Source organism: Mus caroli, chromosome 10 (assembly GCF_900094665.2).
Source record: "Mus caroli chromosome 10, CAROLI_EIJ_v1.1, whole genome shotgun sequence".
NCBI classification, from domain to species: Eukaryota; Metazoa; Chordata; class Mammalia; order Rodentia; family Muridae; genus Mus; species Mus caroli.
This window is the reverse complement of record NC_034579.1, coordinates 121,703,188-121,710,214: the sequence shown is the minus strand read 5'-3', so window position 1 is coordinate 121,710,214 and position 7,027 is coordinate 121,703,188.

Genomic DNA, 7,027 nt, shown 5'->3' with positions numbered 1-7,027 from the left:
AGTACCATAGTTATAAAAAGTTCTTTAGGATATGCAGATGTTATAAAACAATATATCAGAAAATATTATCATTTATAATGATAAAACTTCCCAGTGGTAACACTGATATAAATGTTAATTATATTGTGCTTACAATAAAGTTTCCTCACATAAAACTACTGATTTGTTCTGTTTTAACAATTACATATACCATCCATCTTTATAACACGTTCTTATACACAAATCACATTATATGGCCCACAGGCCAAGAAATACAATTGCATTTAGTTTTTTTGGATCTTATGAATACCACACACATTTAAAAGATTTTCAAGTGTTTTTTTAATTTTCAAGCATTTTTTTAATCATTTACAATTATCTCTTTATGAGCCAACATACGAAGCTGTTAAAATACTAACCTCTAATTAGTTTCACAGCTTCCTTCAGTTGAACATGTAAATTTTGTCAAATTTGTGCTTTTATATGTCAGGTATTATCCTGGTGAACAACGAGTGAATGGACCATTCCTTCTTCCTTATTCTATTCTAAAATAAATGACCGTTTTGCTTATTTGTCTGTCTTAGAGATAGTATTTCTTACTAATCTAATGAATTTTCAGAAGGTTCATGAAATTCATATTTCTACAGTACTACAATTCACTTATTTAAAGTATATAAAATGTTATTAAAACTGACATACACCATAATATGGAAACTCACCATCTCTGAAATAATGAAGAATTTATGCTCCAGTTTCCTATAGGAAAACATTAAATATGAACAAACAATTCTCAGGGTAACTAGGCCTAACACCATCATTTCCTAAGGGATTCACAAATTGTGTGATGCAGAAGTGCTGTTTATAAAAGTGAACATACAAACCTATTTTATACAAATTAACTTTAAACAACACATTTTAAGATAAATGTGTTATTCTATAAAATCCCTGATTAACCTTGGTTTATATGCTTAAAAGCATTTACTGTCAATCACAGGACCATGTCAACACATGGAGGCATTTCAAATGTGACTCCAGCTGCATAGCTCTCTATAAGGCTGAACACTCACTTATTTCATTATTCTCTTAATGGTCAGGCAACAGTTTCCAGTTACTATCATCAGAAAATTATTAATATCTAAAATTGGGTATGAATATTTTTATGTATTTTCAAAAAACATAAACTGTTCAAAGTTTAAATTTTTGTTATCACCACTGGATGAACATCTTATAATGGAATTCCTGAATCAGAAAAACCCTGTCTCAAAAAACCACAAAAAAAAAAAAAGGAATGAATCAATTCACATTCTTCTACATGATAACTGCCAGTTGTGCCAGCATCATTTGTTGAAAATGCTGGCTTTTTTTTTCCACTGGATGGTTTTAGCTCCTTTGTCAAAGATCAAGTGATCATAGGTCCAACCAGATAACTTATTTTTCTGGTACTAGTAATGGTTTACATCTTGTTGAGTCACAGACTCAAACATTTAAGGCTATTGCCAAGGCTATTGGTTACCCACCACAATCTGACAGTAAAGCCATATTTCTTGAAGACACCACCTACTTCACCAAGAATGGAGAGACTAAGCTAGTGTTCAACAAGAAACTTCACTCCTACAGGCTAGAGTTCATAGTACTGGAAAGTATTACAAAAACTGGAAGAGAAAAGTAAACATCAATATCTCCCAGATAAAGTAGCAACCCCCCTGCAAGACATACTGGTAGAGTAGTGGCATAAATATTAAGAGAGTAACAACTCACCATTTTTTAATTTAAGGCACACTCTATGAAATGGAACTCATGTCTAGCATTGTTGATGAGGCCAACTTGAAATCAGATAGGTTATAGGCCCTAGGGAGAAGGCTACTAAAATTATTTTGCTAGTTGACCATAGCAACAAAATGACCTCTAATGACATATGCTATATATCCATAGATCAGTGTATTGATCAACTTTTGTCACAGAAGCTTCTTCTTGTAGTAGGCAGTAATTAAAAAGATTCATACAACTGGACAACATGCAGACAGTGAGAGATCTTGCAGCAATTATCACCTTAGAATAACTTTATCATACATCACTAATGTATAGTTACTGACTTCCTTGGGTATATTCTTCAGGAATGATATATGGGGTAATGTCAGGAGCCATCAAAGAAAAGCTAAAAACTACCAGATACTCTTTCTGAAATGGTTTCATCATGGACTGTAAAGTTATGACAAATTCAGTTTTTTAGGCAAGGCCAAGATTACATTTTAGGAAAGAGTCCTGCCACTAAGATGCTATTCCTGCAATTATTAAATATATAATAATCACTAGGTATCAGCCCACACTTTTGAGCAAATTTCTTCAGAACAACGAAGATGTACTGTCATGTAGTGATGGTATATAGACAAATAGATGATTTCTCATTCCCTAATGATGATCCTATGAGAATTCCTAAAATTATCTTAGTGATTATTAAGATCTTTTATAGTAGGATTGCTATTAAGTCCTTTATGATGTCAAAAATGCAAAAAGAATTTTGCCAGTCTTCAAGTTTCACCAGTTAACTGCTTCTAAGATAGAAAGCAGGCATTCACAACTTAGAGCACATTTTAAGAGTTTGTAAAACAACCAAAAATCATAAAAAAGGAACTAATGATTTAATGTAGGTGCAAGGACTGAAGATAAAAAAAAGTGACTGAGTTTTTCTATATAAAACTTCAATAATAACTTAGTCACAAAAACTATAGTTTTTAACTTTCAATGGACCTTTTTTGAGCTTGTGACAGATAACAAATGTTTAGCTAAATAATTACTCTCAAAGGATAAACAATCTCTATTGTAAACTTTTTATTCTATTTATGATTTGAATTTATGTGTAAACTTGTGATGAGCTTCTTACTATGTGATCATGTATAAGTAAAAACTACAGCCGGGCATGGTGGCACACGCCTTTAACCCCAGCACTTGGGAGACAGAGGCAGGCAGATTTCTCAGTTCAAGGCCAGCCTGGTCTACAGAGTGAGTTCCAGGACAGCCTGGGGGAAACAGAGAAACCCTGTCTCAAAAAATTTTTTAAAAAATGTATAATTGTTGAGAACAAAGAGAGGAAAGAATCTTTTTTCTTTCTTTCTTTCTTTCTTTTTTTAAGAGAACTTTCTGGAGATCTTTTTCTTAGAGAACTTTTTAGATAAAGAACTTAGATATAGAGATTAAAATCACTGGGCATAGTATTACCTAAGTACCCAGCTATACCACTCCTGGGCAGATACCCAAAAGTTGCTCCAACGTATATGAAAGACACATGCTGCACTATGTTTATAGCAACCTTGATAGCAAGAAGCAGGAAAAAAAAACCCTCTGTCCTTCAACAGAGGAATGAATGTGGTACATTTACCCAATGGAGTACTACTCAGCTATTAAAAACAATGACTTCATGAAATTCTTAGGCAAATGGATGGAACTAGAAAATATCATCCTGAGTGAGGTAACCTAGTCACAAAAGAACACACATTCTATGCATTCACTGATAAGTAGATATTAGCTCAAAAGCTCAAAATACCCAACATACAATTCACAGACCACATGAAGCTCAAGAAGGAAGACCAATGCGAATGCTTCAGTCCGTCTTAGAATACAGAGAGAAAGTGTGGAGCAAAGACTGAAGAAAAGGCCATCCAGAGTCTGCCCCACGTGGGGATCCATCTCATATACAGTTACCAAACCCAGACACTAGTATGCATGCCAACAAGTGCTTGCTGACAGGAGTCTGATATAGCTGTCTCCTGAGAGGCTCTGCCAGAGCCTGACAAATACAGAGGTGGATGCTCACAGCCACTGGACTGAGCTCAGGGTCCCCAATGGAAGAGTTTGAGAGAGGACTGAAGGAGCTGAAGGGATTTGCAGCCCCATAGGAAGGAAAACAATATGAATGAACCAGACCCCCCCCCCAGAGCTCCCAGGGACTAGACCACCAACCAAATAGTACACATTGAGGGGCCCATGGCTCCAGCTTCATATGTAGCAGAAAATGGCCTTGTGGAACATCAATGGGAGGACAGGCCCTTGGTTCTATGAAATCTGGATGCCTCAGTGTAGGGGAATGCCAAGATGGGGAAGAGGGAGTGGGTAGACTTTTGGGTATAGAAGTTAGCATTACAATACATAACAGCAGACCAAACCTCAACAGGGTTCTATCTTCTCTCATTATTTGGGAACTTCATTAAGTTTCCCTCTATTTATTTTAGGAAGTTTCCACTGTTCTGATTTCCATTTCACCCCCAAATGCTCTTCAGTTCTGTCTCTCCCTATATGGCCTCCCTAACCCCAAACTCCCTTCCACCTTCCCATCCTATCCTCCTGTTCCCATCCTTTCACCTCCAATTAACTCATGAAATATATTTTTTTCCTCATCCCTGGGAGATCTATGCTCTCAGAGGATCCCCAGACCCCCTCCTCTGAACCTAGGCATTTAGGGTTTACAGATTGTATCTGGTTAACATGTATTTAATGGCTAATATTCACATGTAAGTAAATATTTGTCTAGATCTGGGTTACCTCACTTAGGATGGCTTTTTATACTTCCATTCATTAGCCCTTAATGATGTCATTTGTTAGAACAGCTGAATAATACTCCATTGTGAAAAACCTGCCACATTTTTTTCTCCATAGTTCAGTTGAGGTACATCTAGATTGTTTCCAGTTTCTGGCTGTTATAAATAGAGCAACAAAGGACATGATTGAGCAAGTGTCCTTGTGGTAGGATGATATAATCTTTAGGTATATGCCCAAGAGTGGTATAGTTGTATTTTAGGTAGATTGATTCCCAGCTTTCTGAATAACTGTAATTCTGATTTCAATATTGATTGTACAAGTTTGTACTCCCACCAGTAATGGATGAGTGTTCCATTTAAGAACATGTTTTGTATTTGTTCTTTGAGACTGTAACAAAGTATGTTTTGATCACATTTCTTAGTAAATCTCTAAATGTTATTGCTGTCTTGAGAAGATGTCCTTTTTTTATTAGATATTTTCTTTGTATACATTTCAAATGCTATCCCGAAAGTTCCCTATACCCTCCCTCTGCCCTGCTCCCCTACCCACCCACTCCCACTTCTTGGCCCTGACATTCCCCTATACTGGGGCATATAAAGTTTGCAATACCAAGGAGCCTCTCTTCCCAGTGATGGCCAACTAGGCCATCTTCTACTACATAGGCAGCTAGAGGTACGAGCTCTGGGGGTACTGGTTAGTTCATATTTTTGTTCCACCTATAGGGTTGCAGACCCCTTCAGCTTCTTCTTGGGTGGTTTCTCTAGCTTCTGCACTGGGGGCCCTGTGTTACATTTTATAGATGACTGTGAGCATCCACTTCTGTATTTGCCAGGCACTGGCATAGCCTCATACAAGACAGCTATAACAGGGTCCCTTCAGCAAAATCTTTCTGGCATATGCAATAGTGTCTGGGTTTTGTGGCTGATTATGGGATGTATCCCCAGGTGGGGTATTCTCTGGATAGTCCATCTTTTCATCTTAGCTCCAAACTTTGTCTCTGTAACTCCTTTCATGAGTATTTTGTTCCCTATTCTAAGGAGGAATGAAGTATCCACCCATTGCTTCTGTAAGGCAAAAGACACTGTCAATAAGACAAAAAGGCCACCAACAGATTGGGAAAGGATTTTTACCAATCTTAAATCTGATAGGGGACTAATATCCAATATATACAAAGAGCTCAAGAAGCTGGACTCCAGAAATTCAAATAACCCCATTAAAATGGGGTTCAGAGCTAAACAAAGAATTCTCAACTGAGGAATATCGAATGGCTGAGAAGCACCTGAAAAAATGTTCAACATCCTTAATCATCAGGGAAGACGTCTTTATTTCTATCTTTGGTTTCATTTATAACATAATTCTCTGTCTTCGGGTCTTTTTCTTTTCATTAATTTATTTATTCATTCCACGTCCCAATCATTGCCCCCAACAAGTGTGAGGCTAGTCTGGTGAATATAGCAAGTTCCAGGACAGCCAGGGCTATGTAGAGAGACTCTGTATCCAATACAAAACAACAAACCAAACTAAAAACCAGAAATGCAAAACAAACCAACATGATAAATCCCCTGTGTTGGATAGTTTTCCTTTTTAATTTAACACAAACATAGACATAAACCTTGGTAGAGAGAATCTCAACTGAAGAATCAACTGTTTCAGATTGGCCTTTGTGTCTTTCTGTGGGACATTTTCTTGATTACTAATGGAGGTAAGAGGGCCCAGTTAGCCACAAGCAGTGCTGTCCCTGAGCAGGTGGGCCTCCTTACGATGAGATTATATAAGGGAATTTTTATAGAGTTCTTGAACTGTAAAATGGTCCAAGTCATCTAAATTTAATCACTCATGCCAAAGGTTATTGTAAAATCTCCAAGTCTAGAGACATGTGCTTGATGAACTTTCTGCTATTCCTTACTAGAACAGAAAACTTAGGCTGGACAGTGCTGGTGCACGCCTTTAATCCCAGCACTTGAGAGGCAGGGGCAGGCGGATTTCTGAGTTCCAGGACAGCCTGGTCTACAGAGTTCCAGGACAGCCAGGACGACACAGAGAAACTCTGTCTCAGGGGGGGAAAAAAAAAAACACAAGAACAAAACCAAAAAAGCAAAAAAAAACAAAAACAAAATGAAGAGTAGTGGGCTGGAGAGATGGCTCAGTGGTTAAGAGCACTGACTGCTCTTCCGGAGGTCCTGAGTTGCAATCCCAGCAACCACGTGATGGCTCACAACCATCTGTAATGAGAATTGATGCCCTCTTCTGGTGTGTCACAGCTACAGTGTACTTACATATAATAAATAAATAAACCTTTGGGCTGGAGCGAGCGGGGCCAGAGCAAGAAAGGGGAAAAAATTTAAAAAGGAAAGGAAAGGGAAGGAAAAAGGAAAGGGAAGGAAAAAGGAAAGGGAAGGAAAAAGGAAAGGGAAGGAAAAAGGGAAGGGAAGGAAAAAGGGAAGGGAAGGAAAAAGGGAAGGGAAGGAAAAAGGGAAGGGAAGGAAAAAGGGAAGGGAAGGAAAAAGGGAAGGGA